The sequence below is a fragment of the Tinamus guttatus genome, unplaced genomic scaffold (assembly GCF_059628265.1).
Source record: "Tinamus guttatus ecotype Peru unplaced genomic scaffold, ASM5962826v1 Tinamus_guttatus_pri_ptg000150l, whole genome shotgun sequence".
Taxonomy (NCBI): Eukaryota; Metazoa; Chordata; class Aves; order Tinamiformes; family Tinamidae; genus Tinamus; species Tinamus guttatus.
This window is the reverse complement of record NW_028288684.1, coordinates 16,864,018-16,889,596: the sequence shown is the minus strand read 5'-3', so window position 1 is coordinate 16,889,596 and position 25,579 is coordinate 16,864,018. Positions and strand designations below refer to the sequence as shown.

Sequence of the window (25,579 nt, the reverse complement as noted above, 5' to 3'; positions counted from 1 at the left end):
AAAGAGATATGAGATCCTCCAAAATGGACACAAAACCTCCTGGCCTCCTGGCATTCTCACAATCCTTTCAGCAACTTGTATCTACAAACCTGTCTCTTGAATAATCTTGGTCTCTACAGTCGCTTTCATCTTACAGAATGTCTCTTTAGTAGCTGACCAATTAACTAAATAAGAGCTTTGTTCTGGCAACAGGTGACTGTAAAAAGCGGGTCCCTGAAACCACACCAGTCTGTAGAAAGAATTCATCCTTATGAGAGGACCAGAATCTCTTATGATTTTAACCTCTTTTGCTGGCAACTGTAGGCAAGATACCCTCACATTAATTTGGATATATCAGTTTGTCATGTAATCCTTCCAATCCTGTATTGAAAGACAGTTTTCAGAGGCCAGCTGAGCACAGACTCAAATATGACTCTGTGTTTAGGTGCAAATGTCTTCTAGCTAGCAGACATTTTCTATTACTTCTGAACAAGACAAATAAATAACGTGGGAGAAAAGGCATGGGGAAATCCGGTGTAAAAACATGAGCACAGCAGAAACACTGTGTAATACATTTTGGTTCTTCCATATCTTCCTTCTAAACTCATAAACCATTATAAACTCTTAACATACAAGAAAAGCTTGTTTGGCTTTGGAGCAACTAACCAAACTAACTAAACCAGGTATTATAGAAATAATTTTTACAGCAACAACAACAAATATGAATCAACTGCGAAGGACATCCTCATATAGCACGTGAGGATGAAGGCTAAAAAGTCCTTTTTTGCTTTAGAATTTCTCAAGCTGAACCTGCCATTTGCAGAGTGTCTTTGGTGTGGGCTGATGGACACCAAGGGCCTTGAATTCTGCAGACAGCTGGTTGTGAAGGGCAACACACTCAATATGCACAAGTTCATGTTCATTATTGAGAGGATCTACCCCGAAGAGTTTTGCATTGGCAAAATATGCTCACGACAGCACAGGCACAGGTTAGCAAGTGCACGTGCTGCAGCACAGAGGGGTCTGTTTGAACACCAGGGTGGCAGTCACACGAGGCCACCATGCAAGTCCTGCTGGGAGCTTGCCCTTTGCCAGCCCACATCTCTGTGCACGTCCACTTCTGGGATGTCTGCAGGGAGAGTTCAGCTCTCTCGACTCTTGGGTAAAGACAAAATCCACGTGTAGAACATATACCTATCTCCTGGTACTACTGCACTTTTTAATAAAATGTACAGGCATATCATATCGAAAGGGAGGTATCAACTCACAGGACCAAAGGTGTGAACTCACAGAGATATAAAGGATAAAGATTTCTCCAACCCCTCTTGTTTGAAAGAATCAAACCATCTGCCAAGTAAAATCTATTAACTGCTTGTTATGACCATCGGTTATTAAATATCTTGTGAATTCTCCAGAGATATAAGAGACACCGCATGGCCAAAAGAGGCTTCGACAGAAGCTGTCATTCACAAAAGCTCAGGAGCACCAAGACACTGAACAGCAGATCAGCCAAGTGCTTTATTCCACTGTTAAGACTAACTACTCCGAAAGTCAAACCTAATAAATTGTTTCTTCCATTACATGGATGTGACATTTAAAGACTGGAAATGTCACATGTCTATACATTATCAAGGGCAAAGCTAAAATGGATGAGAGAGGAGTTATGCCAAGGTTAATAAAAGTCGTAAAGAACCCACCTCTGTAATTTTAGTGGTCATTACTCCCACTGAAGCCAAAAAAGCAGACACCACAAGCACCCGAGAAGGGCACTCAGCCCAGGATGACTGGCAATCATGCTTGAGACTCACACAGGATTGCACTATGTGTAAGCAACTGAAAACTGGAGTTGAAACATATTTGCAATGACTGGTAAAGCGCTCAGCTAATGAATATGTTGAAAATTCTGAAGCAGAAGAGAGAGCTGCACATTTATTATCTTGCTAATTTAACACATGCAGTGGGTGTATGCATTAAATACAGATTTTTAACTTCTGCAATAGACCTCTTCCAATTCTACAAGCATGTCCACAATTAGACAGATACTCATTAATTTTACAGTTCATAGTTTTGTTTGAAATGTTTTGCTTGATTACAAATAATGAGAGCATTTTTCATACTTTTAAGTTGAAAGAAAAATAAAACTACACAGTTCATAAACGCTCCAGTTTACAGAAAAGCAAAGTACTGTGCATTGGTTTGGATTTTGTCAAATGTTTGCCTGGTTCATATGAATTCTTATGAATTTGAATATTGCTGTGGGAGGGGGTTTGAAAAAGCATCTGAAGTTTTATTTAGTGTCTATTTTAGTCTGTACTAATCCAACAGAACTATGATTCACACTTCTCTACCAAAGAATGTCTTCAAGGGTTAAGAATGGGGCCAGCTTTCCAAGGGAGGCAAACAGGGGGCATTTCTGCAGGCAGAAAGCCTAATTTTCCTTGGCCTACTTACACTTAAAAGTGTGAAGTCAAGGTGAAATTCTGAACCTTGATCAAGAATCACAAAACTTTCTGTTTGGGAAGCTCTGGGAATCGTAACTGAGGAAATGAAGTCCTGTAATATTAATATGAGACTTACTTTTTTGGTAACAGTTAAATTGTCTGCAGGCTCCAATAAAAGAGCAAGAACCATATGAACAAGACATCTCACAGAGATAACAAGAGACTGAAACATACTGCTTCTATGGGAAGATGTGCTGTCTATCCTCAAAGCCCAGCAAAACAGGATTCTACAGTCGAGCTCAACTATGTGGTAACACATTTGTGAGAGAGGTTTTTTTTTTGAGGGGGAAATGTTTTCTTAATCACAGAATCACAGGATGGTTGAGGTGGGAAGGGACCTCTAGAGACCATCTAGTTCAATCCCCCTGCTCCAGCAGGGACACCCAGAGCACGGGGCACAGGGTGGCATCCAGGTGGGTTTGGAAGATCTCCACAGGAGACTCCACAACCTCTCTGGGCAGCCTGTTCCAGGGCTCTGTCACCCTCACAGGAAAGAAGTTCTTCCTTACATGGAGATGGAACTGCCTGTGTTTCAGCTTGTACCCATTACCCCTTGTCCTGTCACTGGCCGCTATGGAGAATAGTTTGGCCCCATCCTCCCTACATTCACCCCACAGGTACTTGCACACAGTACAAGTATATAAGGTCCATAGCATCCTGGGGGAAGAATTACCTTAAGAATACCCTTAATTTTATTCTGTTTACCCTTAAAAATTAAGAATACCCTGAATTTTATTCTGTTATTTCTGTAGAGCTTCACGTTCCGCGATTTTCTCTCCTGATTACAGAATCACCAAGTGGTTAGTCAAATTTGCTTGCTCAAGCAAATTTTAGAGAGATCACTGGGAGCAAAAGCAGTTTCTCCATGTCTTTACTATTAGCCAAGCAAGGTGAATTAGAATCGCAGATGAAGTGAAATATGATTAGCATGTTCCAGTACTTTCCACAGTAATCAAATGTTGGACTACATTATTTCTATCAGAAAGTATTTTAAAGGCCATGCTACATCTCACATAATGAGCAAAATGAGCACTACAGTAATTAGGTTCTATGTATCTACATAAACACTGAGTTATGGTTTTGGTCCTGTCCATCCTGTCCACACACAGACCAAAAGAAAAACATCTTATGACTTCATCGAAGGATTGTAATGACACAGTTCACTTAAAAAGTCTTTTTTTTCCCTAATAGGACTGAATTTATTTATAAGCATCTTGTAGGAAGGCAGGAAGCAATCTGAAGCTTAAAAGGCTATTAATACTGATAGTAACTACTAATTTTTCCTTTAGCCCAAATAATGAAGCTAAGTTTAATATTTCTTTCATTAAAAAAGTAATAAGTACTAATTCAAACAAGTAATCAATATCAGATCAAAACTATGACCTGAACAAATTGTCCTAACAATAGAGTTTTTAAATATATGTGGTCAAAGCCACTGGGGCCTTCTTACGTATGTCAGGGAAGAGCTGGAAGGAGGAATGTCAGATATTACAAGGGGGCAATAACTGCACACAGCTAGAGAGCAACACGGTTGTCTCAAGTGAAACACAACCAGTGACCCTCAAAGGAGCAGTCAGTGCTGAAGAGATCAGAGCCATGTCTGATTAAATGAAAGGGAACTCCTGTCCCCAGATGCCACCTACTGATGTTGCTGCAAGACACTACAGCTTGGTTCAGGTGCAAAAGAACCATTGCAGACACTGTCGCTGCCACAGGGGCAGTACCCTGATTTCTACAGGGACCTATCCTGGGTCCAGCCTGCACTATTCCAGGACATCCGGAGGACAGCATTCCTCTCCATTTAGTTAATGAGAATGATGATGCTGTGTCCTCCTAGAAAGATATTTTCCAACCCATGGTACATACCGAAGCTCCTATAAGCTCTACTTTATCTTATCCATTTCCATCTCATCAGCCTAATTATGTTCATGATCTCTCCCATTTAACATTATCATCAGTCACAAAGAGAGCATCTTGCTGCTTCATGGTGTATGCAATTTTCCTGTATATGCTAACAGCTAAGACAACTGGATTCACTCTACACCAGCAAGTAAATTAACTTGCTCAGATAAATATCGTACAGAGGTTGGATAAATCTATAGATCGCGCCCCTGACATGTTATCCGAGTACTTTAATGAAATTTCTTTTAGTAGTTTATAAACCTCTTCCTGCTACACTGTACCCGTTATCTAAGGGAAAAATCACCTGCTGATAAAAAGCCATCAGTGATGCACTAAAGTATGTCAAAAATGGCACTCAAGCCTTTCGAATCAGATGTCTAGAAGTTACACGCTGTTGTGGGCACCAGTCCTCCCAGGGTCTCCTTAATAGAAGGAACTACACGATGATGAGCAACTCACTTGACTTACGTATCTACTCATAGGATGGGATACACTGTCCTGTAAAAGTGACCATTTTTATTTCATTGAGTTTGAAGATACTCTTAGCAGAATAGCTGGATAAATGTTACTCTCAGTGGTTACACAAATTCTGTTTATTTGCCAAGATGGGCATCCTTCAAGACAAGAAGACTGAACTCAGGTCTCCTCCTATCCAGGAGCTCTGATTAAACTGGTTTCTGAGCAGAGCAAAAGATCACACATCAAACCAAGAACATCTGTATTTGCTGCAGGTCATTCTAAAATTTGGGCAGATCCCAGTTATCACAATGGTGTTTAAATAGTCACAGCGTTGTGCAGCTCAGGCGAAGTGAGACCAACACAAACTCTATTTGTTCCTTTTCTCTAAAACTAAATCAAAAGACTAGAGCACTGGTGTATTAAAGATAAGCCTTTCACATACGTTTTCAGAACACGTGGAATTTAAAAACTTTCTAAATGCACAAAACAAATCCCCGTTTTTCTCAACTTGGACCTCAAAATACCAGCCTGACCCCTCCTTCCTATTCTAATATCCCAGCCTTTGCTTCCTATGTACTCTCCTTACTGCTCAGGCTGACATCCCCTTCTTCCCTTCATCATACTGCCAGGTTCCCAATCCCTTTACCTACTGCAGCAGCTTCATCCTGCCTTCTAACCCACCCACCTTTTCCACAACGCTCTCCTCTGTTCTGCCCATTTTTCCCCCTATACCTCCTAAGACAGAAAAACCTCCCCTTAAGGGTTCACAGTGCAAGCAGAACTGTGTTGACAGCGTATGGAAAAATAAATGTAAGACTGAAGAAAACCTGCTATTAATCTGAAGGCAAGCTGTCTAATACTAAGCAAGTAGTTAATTAGAAGTATTTGTGAATAATTTGAAGAGCTTCACACACAAGCAAAAACAAATCTATGTACTGAACAATCCTACATATAACAAGATTTTAGATAAGGATCTTGATATTAAATAATTGTGAATTAGAAAGTTATTTTTTCTGAATAGCACTAATTAACCTAGGGTTTGAGGTGGTGTTGGTTTCATTTCGGTATTCATTGAGGCATCAAAAGAATGAAGAAATACTTTTAAAAGAAATCAGAAATCACCTTCTGATTGTATTTAGATGCAATCATCAAAAAATCTTTTTTTTAAACTCAGTTAAAATGTATGCTTTTAAATGCTGGTTCAGTGTTTCAAAAGCAAAACCAAAGAAATACAGGTACAAAACAGGAACTAAACTGCGGCTACACTGCACAAGGTGGCAAATTCTACTTTGGCACTAGAAAGAAAGAGGGATACAGCCAGGATCTAGGACAACCACACATATCCTATGGTTTTGCTTTAATTCCTTTGGAGTGAAAATTCATTTCATTGCTCTCTTCCAGCAATACACAGGATGCTTTGAGATACCAGAAATACTTCACTTTTCACTTGCCCTCGCACTACTGCTCACTGCTACTAATGCCTTTATCCCATGTTGGTATGAAGCAGCAGAGTCCCATGAGAGAAGATTTACAATTTAAATAACCCTCACCCTCCATAACATGGGGTAAGCAAGGACAGGGCCAGAACAACCTGTGCAGGCCATGGGCAGATGTGGTCTCTGCCCAGCAGCCTCCTCATCTGCATGCCAAAGATGTGGAAACTGCTTCATTATTTTAAAAAATTTCAGCAGCAGAGAAGTTTGCTCACTCAGTTAAATGGCAAAGCACTAGTTAATAAAGTGCTCAGCCTTCTAAACCTACTCACAGGGGGTTGTGTCTGCAACTCCACATAAACTCTTTGAAATTCTCTTTTTTTTTTGTCCCTCTTGGACAGGGATGTAAAACTAAACTGGCAGTGAGAGACTAGGGAAGTTTCTGCTGCTGCCGTTTGCAGGAATCACACCACTGTGATTCCCCCAGCACTAACACGTGCAGATGCTTGGCATATATACCCTGAAGCATCGGCAAATGTGTTTTAGCACTCAATGGACTGCAGTCTGTGGACTCATGTCAGATCACCTGGTTACACTGTTATCTTTGAAATGTCATATTTATTCATTTGTTTAGCCAATTCATAAATTTGTTTTATTTGTAAAGCAAATTTATTTCACCTTTGTTACTGACACCCTAAAATAAAAACCTGTTCAGATCTATTTCAGAGAAATAAACTGTTATGTACAACTAGATTCAATAAATGAGTTTAAAGCATGAAGCAAAATGCACTAATATTTAAGTCTACATGGCTAATCCTACACATTGATACCGTCCCCAAAGGCAATTGCCTTGAGACATCTCACTGAACACATCATGAACTCACATCTGGTGAGTCTGTTATTAAACATCTGTGCCCTCTGCCCCAGCTTCCTACAACAAATTGCTGCTTTAGGACAGCTGGAGGGTTCTCAACGTTGCAAGCAAAAGCGAGTATTGCTGATCCAAGGACCAGACTATATTAGCCACTGGAAACAGAGGTGAAAAGAGTTGAGAGCAGGGGCAAATCCTGGAAATATCCCTCCGGAGCGGCTGGAAAGGCAGCTAGTTGAAAAAGGAAAAAAAAAAAATCTTTTAGCTGTATATCTCTTGGCTGCTGTATAATGTGAGCAAAAAATAATGCAATTAAGATTAAATTTTAAATACTTACCCTTGGAATAGTTAAAACTATGCATCTTTACCCTTCTGGTTTCTTGCTCTATTTCATAATCAAAACTTACATTTCTCTATTAAAGATGACTAAAGGAATAACTGATTAAGATAAAAAAATATATACATGTAAATGCTTCTGTGTTTGTTTTTTCCACTAGAAATGGAAACCATTAGGCTGCAAAAAAATCATATACATTGTGTTAGATAATTTATCTTCCCTAATTACCACCTTAGGACTAAAAATTTATTAAATAGCAGATTAAGTGGATTCGTAAAAGAGAAGATAAACCTCTTGGTTATGACTGCTTCAAATGTACCTTGTTTTCAGCTAAAGATCACTTCCTGATAAAAACATACACCTACTGGCAACCTCACCCACATACTTCTTGATGGCATTTCTAGGGATTTAGAAACGTTAAGAAACCTACAGCAGGTTCAGCAAGCAATGGTAGAGACTGTGAAATGCTGCTCCTTCAAGCCCAAAGAACAGACTGCACCCACCGTAAGCCTTGTTACACCGACTTCCAAAACCCATGTGCGACTTCCAAATTCTGTTTAAAACATTAGGCAATTAAATTACCCTTTTCCAGGTCTCCTCTCTTCCCGGCAAGACGATCTGCAACACTCAGTAGAAGATAAGCAGCCTCTTAAACGAGTAATGCAGAAACCATGACGCCCACTGAGACCTGGCTGGGGGATTTGATGGTGCTTTGATCCGATTTGGGTGAATGTCACGTCTGGTGCAAACCTCTTCCACTGAGTGATACTGTCACTTCAGAGAGCCAGAAATACACCCAATTTCATTCTGCACTGAAGTCATATTCTCAAAAGGAGTCCAAATCTCCAAGTGTCTGAGACTGCCCAAGATTTTAGCTTTTGTTGTGGACATCCAAATTCACTAATTTAGCAACTACTGAATCATCCAAAAAAGAAGGAGAGAATCTTTAAGTCTAGGGAATAAGTTGCTCACTACAATTTTTAAATTTCTCTAAAATGTCCCTGTAACATCCAGTGTCAGCTGCTGAAAGTGGCCTGAAATCACACTTAAATCCAAACTAGCTTAAAATATGTTTACCCATGATTCAAAGCTGGATTTAATTCTATAATTTAACCATTACATTTGCCTTATACGTTACTTGTTTGGGTTTTTGGTTTTTTGTTTTAGGGTTTTTATTGTTTTGTTTGTGGTGGGGAAAGGGGGGAAATATGTTATTTTTAGTAAATTTGTTTGAAACAATATTAAATCTTACTGGTAACACCTGAGGATTCACTGTAAGTTATACGTTAATTAAATACTAACACAGTATGCTAAAGTATGCATAGGAGTATGCAAAGAGCTATATAATGTGAAATACATAGGATTACGAATAAATGTATTTTTGCCTTTTCAAGAATTCATGCATTTCAATGTATGAAAAAGGTGAATGGATTTTCTTATTTACCAGGTTATTAATGTTTTTGTCATTTTTGTCAAACTCCACTTAGACGTGAACTGGAATTCAGCCAGGATGCACAAAATCAGGAATTTGGCAGTCTTCCTGATGGAGAGATCAGTAGCAAATGCGCTGCACAAGCTGCAAGGCTTGAGCCTAGTGCAGGTATGTTACAAACCAAATATTTTAGTCTCCAGAGGAATTAGAGCCACCTTCAGACAGGAAGCTACAGTCCAATTTCACACATTGTTAATAGTTGCCCATAAAACGCAACTGCCCGTGGTTCTCCTGCAGTTTTTTTAGTGTTTAGAGCTTGCCTGCTTATTTAGAGCTCTAAAAATGCAGGACATTTCAGTGCTGTGCGTGATAGGTCCTGTGTTATTACTGCCATGCCAGTAAATCGCTTGTGAAACCACATTACAAAAGCCAGTCTCCAAATAATGCTTATAAAAAGGCAGCAATTGCAGTGCAGTGGGGTGACCAACGCATTTCCAAAATAATGCTCCACAACAGTTGCTGTCACAGGCCAAAGTCACTAAGAAGATGCTGGGCTGATTCATGAGATGGACCTCACCCTTATGGATTAGTTCGGATACAACTTCTCTTTGGGATTTTCACTAATAGGTCAAAGTAATTCAAAAAAAAATATAATTATCATCTTCCACTCTGATGACCTCTCATCCCCAAACTGCATAGAGCAGGGAGGCATATCTACAGGAGAAAAGCCTTATACGATTCCTTAATAAAGTACTTTGAACCGTTAGAACCCGAACACTAAAGCATAGGTAAGTATGAAATTCTAAATTGAAAGGTTTTCATATGCGTTTCAGTTTTAAAGATATTTTGTTCTCCACAGAAATACAGTGCCAGGCACACAAACTCTTCCATCTTTCCAAGTGTCATCAGAGCTTGAGGAAAAAAATGCCTAATATACTGACTGCAACAAATTTAATCAACCATGTTACAAACAGCTACCTGATTTAATATCATTCTATTTTAGCAAAAGGCATCTTACCTTAATTTTTTGCACGAAAAGGCATGTCAAATGTTTCACTCCATTAAAAAAATCTAAGGGGCTACTCAGAGTACTTAGATTGTATTATTCAAAAAATCTATTTTTAATGCATACATCTATGCTGTACTTAATTAGCAAGGCTTCATGTGTAGCCTCGAAATTTTATAGAGAAATTAAGCATATAGTATTCACCTAAAAAAAAAAATCTTCCTTTTATTGCTGATTTATAAGAATATATTTTGGCATTTTTGAAGATCATGGAGTAGCTGATTCACTTACATTTTGTCAGTGGGATTCTCATATTTTCTGCAGGGCTTTTAAACTTGATCTCTAGTTCACCACTTAAAAAGGATGGAATACATTTTAAAATCTGTACATGTGTCAAAATAGAAATTATCGAAGCAAAAAGGTTGCATTGGGACTTCTGGGGAGACACTTTTCTGAAATTACATGTTTTCTACATTTCTCAAGTTCAGCACTCTGGAAATTGTGCTTTAAAAAAGGTTTTTACCTAAGAATGAACCAGTTTCTTCTTCTGCCCTATCCCTGTCAACATAAAACCACAAGCAGTTATCATATCAACTTATTACCAAACACCCAGCAAGAGTATTCACCTATCAATATATTTTACATTACAGCATGTCAGTCAACCTTCTTCCTTTTCCCTTGTCCAAGTCTGCTGAAAAGTTAAAAGTTGAGCAAAACCAATTCTTTCTGCTATTATTTCATTCACCTTCAACCTCAACAAATAAAACACTGCTATATAAAATGTTTCTTACAAAAGAGCCTATCTCACTGCCATAAAACTATTCAGTGGGAGTGTAGAAATACAATCTTCAGTAAAAGAGAAAGCCAAGAGCATAAAGAGTAACCTCATTCTTCACATATGAGGTTACAGGCCATAGTAACAGTCCTTCCACAGGAGACCTTCCCTTGGAAGAAAAAAAAATATTTTAATAAAAACTGGATTCCTTCAGTTTGACCTGCTACAACGTGACGGACATGAGTCCCTGGACTTCACTTTCCATCCACCCCTCTCTTGTTGGACAAGGCCCCGTTCCAGAGACAGTGACTGACCTCAGGAGCTTTAGCATGGGTAGGAGGACACCATTTTTACAGATTTAACATGGATTTATTCTTAATCCTAAGGTATCCAGTGATACTGTAGAAAAATGCACAAAGGATAACACGAGTGTTAAGTATATTATTCATCAAAAAAGTGACTGTGGAAGTGAGATCTCTGTTTAGTTTTATATTTTAAGCTGTACCCAGTTTCCTAACTGCTCTAACTTCTTCCATGACAAGCTAAATGTCCTACTGAAAAATGAACTCCTTAAGACCCCTTAAAGCCCCAGGATTTGACTGATTTCCATAGGATAGACGAAGGATGTTCGGAATGACAGGGAACCAAACAATAACTTACTTGTAGAAGAAATAGAGCAAAGAACCAGAAAGGGTCTGGGTGGACTACAGACTGGAAAAAAAAATGTATTTTATCAGTCTGTTGGAAGCATTTCAAACGCACATCTAAATACTACCAGGAGACAAGCAGTGCAACTGTTCTAAAGAGACAGGCAATAAAAGTTGTTTTCCAAGGTGTGAAAGTACAAGAGCAAGATGATCTTCTCTTGAAGACCTTACAAGCCCCCCAGCTGTAATTTTTGAGATATGTCCTGTAGCATTTTATTTCCATAAGCAAATAAAAAAGCACTGTACTCTTAGAAAAAAAATACCAGTGCATTTCACTCACACTGGTTAGTGGATTTGGAGATATCACTTCCTCTCCCCCTGCCTCAGCTTCCTTGCCTGTGAGATGGCATAATAATACAGACGTCTTTTCTAAGGCACTTTGACACTGGCAGAAAAAAAAAATATGAGAGCAATAAACTCTAATATCATTGCAGTAGCTGTTGGAGCTTCAGTGCTTATGCTGGAACTCTCATACAAAATAATATTATCCTTAATGGTGCATGTGCTGATATGGTAAATATGGAACTGAGCTGGCGTTACACGATCAGGCACCTTTTTGGCTGCCCACAAGTGCTTTGCATTTGATTTGAAGGATGGTTTTCTTCCCATTCCAAACTTGACTGTAATGCGCTTAAGTGGATGTGAAATGATTCCCGTGAATACACTCTGTAAAGAGCTAAAGACTCCCGCTGGATTAGAGCCAATACTAAATACCAGGCATAAGATATTACTGCATTATAAGGTCACCTCTTCATTTGCAGACATTACAACCTAAGTGTCAACTACCCAGAGCAAAGTGAACGTGGTGCCTGCTGGTAGCGCAAGTAAAAGGCAGCCACACCAGCCCGGCAGGCAAGTGAACATCCCTCCAGCCCCAGCTCACCCGAGGGCAGCGGTGAACGCGGTACTGGGGTCTCTCCTACAGGTCCTACAGAAGCATCATCTCATTTCCCATGGGATAAAAAAAAATCTTTCATTTTTTCTCCCAACATTTACTATTTTGCTATTTTGTTAATATTTAAACTCCCTCTTGCTTCTCTTAAAAAAAAAAAAAAAAGTGAGAGACACAAATTTCAGATATAATCTTTAATTACACTTGAAATTAAATCAGGTATTCACTGCACAATTAATCATAACTAATAACTATGCATAATAACTATTTAAGGTACCAGTATTTTCTTTCTTGGGATATAAGCTCCTCTGTTACCCAGAAGTTCAGCATCACCATGAAAGGTCTGGCTGCAGGAGACCCCCAACATGGGCATCGCCACAATCTGCCTGCTTCACTGGGGGCTTTTATCAGCTAGAGCTTTCAGAGTTGAATTTAGGAAAACTTGAAATTGGATTTAAGAAAAAATACTGCAGTTCAGAGGAGAAAAGGACCCTGAGTTTCGTCCCCTCCGGTTCCATGCCCGTCCAGACTTAATCTCGGCCCACAGGGCTGAGTCCAGCACAGCATCGTGGCAGCTCTCGCTGACCAGCACAGCGCCAACAGCCTGGGAAAAACCCCCGGCCTCCCCCTCTTTTTCAGACCGTGTCAAAAGCAAATATGCACCTCAAAATCATCATTTCATCATTTCAATACGATTCCCCACACGAGTACTTCCTCTGAATTCAGTAGCATTCCTCAATGACAACTTCCTTAGGGGATTATCAGCTCACCGCTACTTAAACCATCTAAAGTGGTTATTTTACATTGTCAATTTGCCATTATTTTGTGCAACAGGAACCTCAATGAATCTGTGTCTTTATAAATTACTCTAAATTTGGTAATCCCACAGAAAAAAAATCAGATATTCACTGCCAACAATTACAGATTCATCTTTCCAGCTGTTTCTGCGGGATTTTTAACACTTCTGTCACTTCCTAATAGCAATAGGTATATATCACACCTGCATCATTATTAAGATTTCTTTCACTTCTGATAAACTTACGAGTAGCTTCATCAGGTTAATTAAGAAAGCCAACCACATATCTTCAGTGCATGGTCATACTGCCACTAGACTTTCAGATGAAGAATTGTATTAATTTGTTTTTTGGAATATTATTGTGGAAATTATTGTGTATACCTGCTCCCTATGGCCTGTAAAATAACAAAAAAAAATGGCAGTAGGCTCAAAATCTATTAAAATCCTTACTTTTTACAATAAAAAAGATAAATGCAATTGCTCCATCACTAGATCTGGATCACACTCTATTTATATGTAATATTCAAATTTCTCTCAGTCACACTAGTGCCTATTCCTACTGGAAATGCTCCACATCTGTATAAATGAAAGCTTAACATGCAGCCCATGGTCTGAATTACCCAGTAAAGAGAGTTAAGTGCAGTTACTATAAGAACAGGAACAAGGCATCACCCGCTGTCAGCAGGAATTGCTGCGGCAGTTAAAGAATGAATATTTATGTAAGTATTTATGTCGTGCACCATTTTTATTACTTAAAAGGCTTTTAAAAAGTAGCAGTTCAGAAGTGGTATATAAATCCTTATTGCCCTTCCACGGTATCATTGAAGTAAACACCTTCATCTCCACTTAACAAAAGCAGCTGGATTTGCTTAAGAATTCCATAAATTAAGTGCCAGATACAAGAGTTTCTCTGTGTAAAACCATCATAAAATGGAAGACTTTATTCCCTGGATATACATTCAAGTAGACAGAAGAGAGATGTATTGCATATTCTATAGGAAAATATTTTAATAAGGTTTACTTAAAGGAACCTTCTTTCTCATAAAATAAAATGAGCGTCAAGTTTCCTCAGATTCATCCTCCTCTGCTTCCACAAAGGCTAAGACATCCTAACAAAAATGAAGGATATATCCAAGATTTTATCATAACAGCTAAGCAACAAGTATGAAAAAGCTACAAATTACAACAAATATTGTAAGAGTAGGTTTCAGAGAAGAATCAACTGTAGCTTCACTGTGACACATAAGATCCATTAAGTAACGTGATACCCATTTTAGAATTGGAATTGCCATGTGGTGGAAAACGCTTCCATGACAAGATCTTTTTACCCTGCAAAAGCTAACACACCTAATACAGATTTAAAAAAAAAAAAAAATCAAGATTTCAGCTTTGAAATGTCAACCCAGAAATGCTAACCTTGCAATGCTTCTAAATGCCATTTGGAAATTAAAGATTTCACTTCAAATTTCCTATCAGGATGTAAGGATAGTTCCCATGGTGCTGAAAAGTCAGTCTGAGGGTCTATGGCTTCAATTGTAGGAAATTCTGTGTCTACGGCTACATTCTCCTTTTTAATTGAGTCTTGACTTAACCCATTCTTTTTCACTGCATGCATAGCTTAGATAGACTATATGTATACAAATAGATATATAATGGCTTTATTCTCCACATAAACAGTGAAAAATATATACATACACACATTGTGTAGAATATGAGAATAAAAAAGGGAAGAGAATATAAGCACTTACTAGATTTTAAGTTATATTATATAGACAAAATTCTGATTTTCTCAAAAATGGTGTTTTTTTCTTTTTTTTTTTCTTTTTAAAGTTCAAACCAGGAAGACTCTGATTGTTACTCACTTTTATTGAAAATACACTGTAAATAGCTGACAGACAGATAACCTGGGATCTCTGCAATGTCAGAAAACACAACTGACCCAAAATCTCATTTTAGATTTATTTGGTGGCACAGTCATGTTGCAAAACTCTTAATCCATCTGGGACCTTTTTATTCTGGATAACTAACATGTAAATTAGGAATTTTAAAAGTTATATAAAAATTCGGCAACTAAAAGAGAAATCGTGTTGAAAAAGCACACATGGGATTTTCATTTTGGCACTGCACTTAAGCATGTATTTTACTGCACTGAATTTGACTAGATTAGGCCACATGTTAATCTGTGTGGATTAATCTTATGGATTCAATCTCACTGAGTTCTACAAAGCCTAAAAATATTAAATAATCTATCAAAGATGAGGAGAGGAACACTTTTTATGCTAAAAAAATACTTGGCCTTTAGCACCCCATTTCATTTTGTAATCACAAGGTCTCAAATAGTTTCATAAAGGGTTTTAAGTCTCACTTTCTGTTTAAAATTTAAAAGAGACAAAGCACTTTAGGATACGCTGCAGAAGAAAGACCTTCAATGAGGAGGAGAAAAGGAAGAAAGAGCAGGAGCTCACCCAGCCCTCCTGCTCATGGCATGAATCTCGCCACGCACAAGCATCTTGGTTTTCAGAGCGAGTTGCTGTATTTTAGTAAAACAGGGGAAGGAAAAATTCAGGAAAAAAAAAAGTAAATAATTAACCTGCAAACATTTCAAGGACGCTATTTATTGAAAAAATGTTTTATATTTTTTCTTAATTTTACTAGCAAACAGCAGTTTCATGCTGGTGGTTCTGATGTGTTAAAGCAATATACCTTTACTATGAAAACTCTTCAAAGTCCTAACTCTCCTGCAGGCTAGTGAAGGCATTATAAATAAATCGCAGAGGACTTAATTCTTCTACTCTTCTACATGGATCTCAAATCTCGTAACATTATTTTTTGCCTATTATACACAGCGTGGGTGGACGGAACAAAGCAAAATAAAATGGAAAACCAGTAAATTTTGACCTATAGCAGGTCAGAAAAAAACCTGCCACCACCCAGCAACTTCCTCTCCAGCCCTCTATAAAACTGCACCAATATTTGAAAACCTGTTGTGAGGACCAGCTTATCAAACCACTAATCACAAATAACACTAAGGCATCATTAATTTTGCAGCTTTTATGCTCATTTAAAACACTAGCAAGAAAAACGCCTGGAGTGACCAATCCCAGCTACAAAATATTTTTTAACAAGCAATTTAAAGCAAAGGAATTTTCTCTTTTATTGAAAAGAGAAAAACACAGAAGGATGCCAAGTACACAAACTGTCAGAAAAGCTATGCCCCAAAGTACACAAACTGTCAGAAAAGCTATGCCCCAAGTATTTTTACTGCTAATTATTTTCAAAATACAACCAAAAAGCTCCTAAATATTTTCAAGAAAAACTTTTGCTACCTTTATCTTTTACAGTCTTTAAAAAGTTACTTTCTGTCTGCCTTTCCCTTCTAGCATTTTGAAAGACAAACTCTGCACATTTGTCTGTGCACTTAGATCTAAATGTATGCGCCACAAAATGTTCTTCATCAGGTAAAAATTGGGAAATATTTTGAAAATAAAGAGTTTTTCTCACCACAAGGCTTCCTGCAAGACTTCCTACTGACTGTAGCTTTTGTGCGCAAACATCTCATCATTAGTAAGGGTTGTCCTAGATGCCCACTGCTGCTTGGATGATGTCTAGCACTGCCACATGCACATACAAGTGAAGAATTTGGATAAAATCCAAGAAGCCCAGAAATTCAGAAGCAGAACAGAAATACCCATCAATTCTTCAGTGAACTCTATGCACAGATGGAGACAACAGGGAATTCGCTGGGTTGCTGTTTGCCTCTGCTGGAACCACAGTTAATTGTCTTGCTACACAGAGGTAGGAAAAACAAGTTAAGTAAAATGTCAACAATTTGTAAAACAAAAATGCCCCCACATAGATTTAGCTGAGTCACTTCCTTACTGCCCAGAGATAAAATATTTTCATGTGCCACATCTGTGACTAAGGCGTTAAAAAATGTACACATTAGCGCTTGATGGTACTAATCAGTTTGCTCTCCTCGCTGGATCATTTTCTTTAATAAGTCTACAGTGTGAACAGTCTATGCAAAGAGACATGAAATCCCAGGGAGAGTTTGAGCTGCTTTTTCATCTTTTTCCTTGTGCAAAGTAAAAAATTTCAAAGCAGAAATGGCTTCTGTATGTAAGCTGCAAAGACTGATAACCATGATATTTTCTGTGTATTTTCTATATGTTCCTAAAGTGAAATATATACATTTTATAAACTTTTGACAATGGGTTTTCCACTCCCCGCCCCCCCCACAGAATTGCTCCCCAGTCATCTTTATTCCTTTGCTTAACAGCAAGTTTGATAGGTCTTATTTATAGTATGCATCTGAAAACAACTTAGGATTTAATTGTACCTAAGTGATTTTCAAAAGTATAGTAGGCAACATTATAAGCCCCCCTACAGAGTCAAGTACTTCCTAGACTTGTCAATTAGTCAGGGAAACTTATTTGAGCAGAGATAATGCTTAGCTGTTTATGCATCTCAATTGTTGTGAAAATAATTTTTCCCAAGGTTGAGCTGTTGCTTAACTAAAATATTAAAGACAATTTATGATACATCCCAGTCAAGTGATACATCCCAGTCAAGAAATTGGGTTTCCCTATCCTTCATAATGGGATAAACTTCAAGAAATACAGATCAGTTTGGCAGCACGATAGTTGGAAAGGAGGATTACGACCTGGATAAACCGGCCTTAGACAGAATTCACAGCCACAAGTTTCAGGAACAAGATGGGAACATCACAGGGCATCAAAGCTGGAGCCCAACTTTAGCCAAGGAAGCTCTTCAGTCAGGGAAAAAACAAAACAAACTCCACAAATGTATGTTTTCCTTAAGATAGTTCTAGAAGTGTATTTCATGCAGTGCTCTGGAACAGGGAATTATTCATCCTATGGGCAGCAGACTCATTCAGTCTTGCAGGGACAACACTGGCTTAATTTCAGCATTACACTGAATGCATTTTTTATGGCCAAGGTGCCTTTTTAACATTAGCGTTTATGTGATTTTACTTATTTTTAATCCTGTTTTCACACCAAAAAAAGCGAAGTGGGTTCTAAAAAGAGAGAGAAATTCTGTGAAAAAAATACTTTTCAGTTATAAAAATAAATTATTTTAGGCATTTATTAAATGGAAGCTGTAACCTACCAAGGAAAGGATAATGGAATAGCAATAAGGTGGTAATTAATAACAATGCAAAACAAAATCTAAAGTGAGGGCTCCTGCCAGGCTAAAACAATTCTATCTGTCTGCTCAAGCATCAAGAAGAAGGTATAGTTACTATGCAAGATTTTTACCACAATGATTCCTTTATCTTCTGACTTTCGTTCTTTAAATAGCTTTTCCTTTCTGTTCTTGAAGGCGATTTTAACCTTATTTCATGGTAATTTAATCTTCTTCAGATATTAGCTCCTAAAATCGTCTTCAAAATCTCTCCATTAGAGAAATGAAGTCTTTAATTTTCATCTTTAACTTTCACAGCAAACACAACAGTTTATCACAACTTCCTCCCGAGGTACCTGCTTTAGATTTGACCAAGTAAGTTTTTGCTCCAGAAGGGCTTTAGTCTTTGCTAGGAAGCCTTCTCTAACTAACGACACCTTGTGGGTGTGCAACTGCCAACCTACACTTCAGCAGATCTGTTTTAAAAGCAAACAAACATCAATTAAAATAAAAACAGTTCCTACATGGTTTCCCCCCACTTTAAATTTTAGAAAACCAATAACCTCAAATATTTTCTTACTTTTGTGCAAAATGCCACTGCAACCAGCTAATAATATTTATCTACGCAAACAGTATTTCATTACAGCACATGATTATTTGGTTACAGTGCAAAAGCACTGCTGGCCTGGGAGGTGAGGAAGAAAGGAGAAAAGGAGAAGTGAGTACAAAAAGGGCCTATGACCTAATTCAAAGGCGTGTAAACATAACTGGGGGCAACACAGCAAGGACAGATACATTTGGAAAATAAATCACAGTAAAATAGTATTCCCATCTTTTGGCTTCAATGCAAGAACTTTGCTAGTTTTAGAAATATAATTTATTTTAACAGAGCTTAGTGAAACTAAAAATGTTCATCAGCTTGTGATGCCCATGAGCTCGGGGTGATCACCTAACAGTCCCACTTTGTGTCAAGTCTATGGACAGGATTATAAATAAGTGATTACTGGTATCCAGGAATGAAAAGATGACAAAGCTTGGGGGTTTTTAAGAAAAAAAGATCAGTACCTTCTAAGCCTGCACTGCAGAGCCAGCAGTATGATGCACCCAAAGAGCCGGTGAGGAGCTCTGTAGCGTGCAGGCCTCCTGCAGGGCTCTGACCATGTTTGCTCAGGGCTGCCAGAGGAAAGCAAAGCCTCCCTTTTCATCCAAACAAGCTTTTTTTTTAAAAAAAAAAAAAAAAAAGAAAAAGAAAAAGAAAAGGAAAAAAAAAAAGAAAAAAGGTGCCACACTTCTCACTCTCAGATCACGTTGTTGAGTCACACAGACACTAACCCTGCAATGGGACGAGGAGGTGAAAAGGAATGACTGTTCACAGGAATTCAGCAGAATTTTATGGGGATTATGCCACTGTGGGTCATTTCATATAGCACTGCGTATTCTAGCAAACCTTCCAAGGCTTCAGCACACCCAGAGGCTCATTTCTCTTACCAATCTTAAAGACCCTGCATAACACAAGGAAATAGACTGTCTTTTTGCTGGCTTCACACACACCAAACGTTTTATAATTGAAATAACTGGGTAGTAATGGATGATAATATGAATATACACACACACACATAACACTAAAGGAAACTGCAATAGACTATGGAAAGACTGCTGCAAAAAACTACTTAAAAAGTGAGTTTGAGCAGAGATTCCAGGGAGGAACCAAAGTAAAAGTAGAGCAAATAAACGATAAAGATGTTCAGAATGAGGGTAGTGGCATAAAGTAAAATCGAAAGAGCAGGGATCAGACTGCTTCCAGAATTAGCTGAAGAAAAAAAATGGAGAGAGAAGGAACAAAAAGTCACAATTCTAAAAGAAAGAAAAACTAGAGTTAAATGGAATGTATTTGTAAGGTAAGATACTGTTCTCCCTTCAGGGGAACGAGAATCTCACTTTTGAGTTCAGCTCGGTTTTATAGACATCAACAGAGAAACTGAGGAAGATTGCAAGGAATAGGCAATTTTATTTTTTATCCATATCATGAAATAAAATGAGAAAAGAAACTTGCTCCTGTTTATGAATTGCTTTATTCCTATAACACACAAGCCTCTACCCTGCAGAGTTCATAGTCTAGCATGTGTAGCTTGGGGAAAGAAAAAAAGAAGAAGACACTTAAATATATGATAAGATGCAGCAGTTGCATCTCAGGATGAGACCCTTGGGCTACTTCCTTGTTTAGCACTTCTACATTTGGCTTGACTTGCGTTTGCTAAAAATAGGAAAGGTAGTCTATACTACATTGCCAATAACTAATAAAATTGTACATTTTAAAATTAACCTTTCCAGACAGGGCATTGCAAAAGATCCAAAACAATTGCATTTCTCCATTACAGAAACCAAAAATCACTTTGAAAAAAAAATGAAAAACTTTCCCGTATTACACTACAGTTTAAAGCAGCATAAAGTAAAACCTGACATAGTCTTAAATTTAGTAGCGTTACTGGAGGCTCATACATTTAGAAAATATCTACTTTAGTTAAATACAGAGGAGCAGCCTGAAGTGCCTGACAAGCTGTAATCAACACGTTAGCACTGCTCACTTCAGCCTGAGCCGCGCAAAATGCAGCGTGTGCTGTAGCAGCTGCGGAATGATGACAAGCTAAAAACTATATGAATAAGCATAATTTTTACATCAGAAGTGTTGGCACAGCTTTTTTTTTTTAAAAAAAAAAAGAAAAAAGAAAGAAAGTATACCAGAACCTGAAAATTCTGGCTGCTATTCAAGCTTCTATGAAGCTGAAGCTTCAAGACAGAAAAAAAGAATAACCACTAAGAACACAAAGCCTTACAAATTTGTAGAACTACAGAAGTCTGTAGTCCTCTTACTGGATTTCCTCTAAAATATAATTCAGTGTTTAGTTTTCAGCTTGAGAATTACCTTAGGGATGAGACGTACCATGCGTCTTCTGCTCCTCTGTTGACTACACTGAGTTTCAGCACAGTCATCTTGTACCCTTGAAGCTTGTCCAAACACAATTGCTAACACTCCTCAAATTAAGACAGAACTTCCCGTGGTTCAGTTTGTGCCCATTGCCTCTTGTTCTGTCCCTAGCCACCACTGAAAACAGTCCATCCTCTTGACAGCCTCCCTTAGGATACTTGTACAGCAGATATGATCCCCGCTCACTCCTCTCTTGCCCAGGCTGAACAGACCCAGCTCTCTCAGCGTCTCCTCACAGGGGAAACACTCCACTCCCCTGTTCATCTTTGGAGCTGGACTCTCTCCAGTAGCCTCAGGTCTCTCTCGTGCTGGGGCACCCACACTGCTGCTGTGGTCACCTCAGGGCTAAGCGGAGAGAAAGGACCGACCTCCCTCGACCTGCTGGCAACGCTCTTCCCCATGCAGCCCAGGATACCACTGGCGTTTTTGGCCCCAAGGGCATGCTGAAATCAAAGCACTATAGTACGTCCTGAGCAGGAACACTCAGCACTGCGCACTGATGATTATTGGAATGGATATTTAAAACAAATGTCCAAATATCACTGACTTTGGAAGACATTCAACTGAAATTAGGTACTTCTCAGTTGGCTCAGATTTATACTGAACTGCAGAAATACCAGCTGAAATTAATGCAACACAATTTCAATCCGCATATTTTCTGTAGCTAAATTTTCAACCCAGGTGCTTAAAAATAGTCAGTATTAAACCTCCCTCATACCATACCTCAACATTATGGCTTCTAATGAACAGACTGCTTTCCTCACAGCCTGATCACCTGTGGTTGCCTAAGACACGCTAATGAAATAATCAAATCTTCCTAATGACATGCTGTACAAAACTACCAGTTATTTAAATTTGATCATCACAATGTTTTCACATAAGCAAAGCTAAATATCATTTTGGCATCTAATCAAATCATAAATTGCTTCCTAGGGAAGAACTCAAATTTCCAATGACTTACATGTATTAGCACACAAAAAAAGATTGAAGACGAGTTTCTGAACGACTATATTTTAACCTAAGTATCAGGCACTGAACAGCATGACTTGAAGAAATAAATAAATAAATACATAAACAACTCAGGGATCTGCAATACACCAGAGTAGCATTAAAAAATTACGAAAAAATGGCCCATCAGGCTCTGAAGTTTCTCGAATGTAAGTGCTTTTACCATTTGGGATTTTTAGAAATGGAATACTTAGGAAGATCACATTGTAAGTTACAGCTTATAATCATGACTACAGAATAGTGACATTTAATGAGATTACAAGACTGCTTTATAAAGCTATATTTATGGTTTAGTACTAAACCAAGTAATAGAAAACTAGTAACTTACAAAGACTTAAAAAGCCCAATAGCTTTTCTAACGGCAAACCCAAAAGATACCTGGCAGCAAAATATCAATCAAAGTATTACTAGTGGCATTTTGGAGGGGCCAGCAAAGTCACTATTTCTGATACTGATGAGTAAATAGGGGCTAGTTTTGAATAAAGCATACTGATTGGGGTGTTTACAGCTATAGATAACACAATGCAGTATAAAAGAAATCACAGAATCACGGAGTGGTTGAGGTTGGAAGGGACCTCTAGAGATCATCTAGTCCAACCTCCCTGCTCTAGCAGGGACACCCAGAGCACGGGGCACAGGGTCTCATCCAGGCGGGTTTTGAAGATCTCCAGAGAAGAAGACTCCTCAGCCTCTCTTCTAGGGCTCTGGCACCCACGTAGGAAAGTTGTTCTTCCTCACATGGAGATGGAACTTCCTGGGTTTCAACTTGTACCCATTACCCCTTGTCCTGTCACTGGCCACCACTGAGAAGAGTTTGGCCTCATCCTCCCTACACTCTCCCCTCAGGTATTTGTACATATTGATCAAATCTCCTCTCAATCTTCTCTTCTCCAGACTAAACAGGCCCAGCTCGCTTAGTCTTTCCTCATACGTTAGATGCTCCAGGCTCTTAATGATCTTTGTGGCCCTACACTGGACCCTCTCTAGAAGCTCAACGTCCTTCTTGTACTGGGACGCCTAGAACTGCACCCAATACTCCAGGTGCGGCCTCACCAGAGCTGAGGAGAGGGGCAGGATCCCCTCCCTTGACCTGCTGGCAACGCTCCTCCTGATGCAGCCAGGATCCCATTGGCCTTCTCGGCCACGAGGGCACATTGCTGCCTCATGGTTAACTTGTCAACCAGGACTCCCAAATCCCTCTCCGCAGAGCTGCTTTCTAGCAGGTTAACCCCTAATCTGTACTGGTGCCTGGGGGTATTAATGATCTTAATGATAAGCCCATCCAATTCAAATGCTTCTCTAAGACTTTCAAGCATAAAGCATATGGAAAAACTGAAGAAGTTGTGATGAAACAAAATTCAATAATATTATATTTGTTAGGTTTTGAGAGATGTAAAGAGGGAAATCTTACCTTCTGCAAACCCCATCCTCTCTTTTGGGCTTTGAGCCCATCTAATCCTCCAACCAGCAGTTGTCACTGGGGTACTTAGCTGCCTCTCCGTCAGATTTCAAACAACCATAGACCAAAACGCATCTGTTTAATACAGACCAAAATCACTGCAGCAGCTCTGCTGAGCTAGAAAAATTGGAAATAGTAGATCGTAGTTATCATTGCACGTTGGAGACTTACAGCAAATGGAAGCGAGTAAGTTTTGTTGTGGCCTGACTCCTTTCAGAATTTGAAGAATTGGCAGTTCAGAGAGTAAGGGTTTTTTTTGTTTTGTTGTGTTTTTCTTTTTTGAATATTTCACTTAAATGTCCTTATAGTTTGACTTCTGTAAGAAGGACTTAAGGAAGTCAATGAACTGAGAAACACGGGGTTAAAAAAGAAATTTTGCAAAAAGCACTAAGATGATTACTGAAATAACAGACCTTGGTGACATACACTTAAAGAGGGTTTGACTAGGAGAAGACAAAAATAGCACCACCTATTTTCTATCTGAAAACTATGCAAAGCAACATCACAATTTAGTTTGTCATATGCTTAGAAATTCTGCAGACGTCAGTATCTCACACAATCTAATTCTCTCTAATATAGAATTATTAAATAGAAACAAATTGCTTTACTATTGACTGGAGAAGGAACTAAGCACTGTTTCACATCGGACACATCAAGTAATGTTGAATCAAAAAATGCTTAGCAGTAATTTGTAGTAAAACACTGTGTACATTGATTTTTATTTTTAGATTGTTTAATTTATTTAGCAATTTTTTAATCACATTTATAAAGATCTAATTTAAACAGAGAAATATAACTTTCCTTCTTTTTGATGGGATCCAAACCATGTTAGCTCACAAACTGGAGTTTATCTTACAAAGCCAGTGAGCAACAACGCAATGTAGCTAAGTGCCATATATCCAATTTTGACCAAGACACGTTCTTTTTCTTGACTAGAAATTCAAGTAAACAGAAAAGAGGAACTCAGAGCAGCTGAATTGGTTGACAACCAGAAACCCTCCCCAAAAACAGCCATTGCATTTGCTACTATTTGTTTAAAGCTTGGTTTTAACATTTTGATATCAGGACATGTTGATACTCTGGCACAGATGAAAAATAACTCACATCTCAACATAAAGAAGGGAAGTTCAAGGTTACATAGGAAAATAATGACTCTAGTGTAACGTACAGTGTTGCACAGAAGGGACAGCTTCCAGGTGTCAGCCTCCCTTCTATCCCACTATCACCTTTAAAATAAGATCAAGCTAAACAGTATTATTTTTATAGCAGATTTCCCCCTCTTCAGCCAGTCACTCTCTTATTCATTGTTTGCAATGTCTGAAAGTTATTTCAAACACTTTAATCAGTATTTGCAAGTCGTTTCTCTAACCTGGATTGGTGCTGCAATCTACTTACCTCCTTCCACTGTTACTATCTTGGAAGCTGGCAGCAAGATGCAAATGATTTTGTTAAAGCTGCACAAAACGCAAACTAGCAAGTGCTCCACAAGGCTGGACAGCTCACTGAAGCTCCCCTAAACTCTCCAGCTGAGAGCAGTGCAAAAGTCAAAAATTCTGTTTAGACAGAATAGTCATGTGCATTCTCTTCCGGATGATAATTCTGGGAATCCTGCTGGACCATCTATCAAAATTAAGAACTGAAGCCAGGAAGGAATAGCCAGTTGTGCTTAGACTCCACATTTTAGACTGAAAGAATGCTATCTGCAACATCACAGTCATTTTCTCTACATCTAGATTCTCATGACAGCTGCGAAATATAGATTGGGACATGCAAGGAGTTGCCATTTTGATAAAGCCAATTTCCCTTCTCCTTTTGTCTTCTTTATTTTTTTAATCAAGCCATAACAAATGGCAGTCAATACACTGCATTGCTTTTAGGTGCACGAGGACAA

At 38.5% G+C, this 25,579-nt stretch overlaps 1 protein-coding gene across 1 annotated transcript in view; it reads right to left on the bottom strand.

Annotated features, from left to right (window-relative positions):
• Window positions 1–25,579, bottom strand: part of SLC36A4 (solute carrier family 36 member 4) — a 91,934-nt gene that overhangs the window by 394 nt on the left and 65,961 nt on the right. The window lies entirely within an intron of this gene.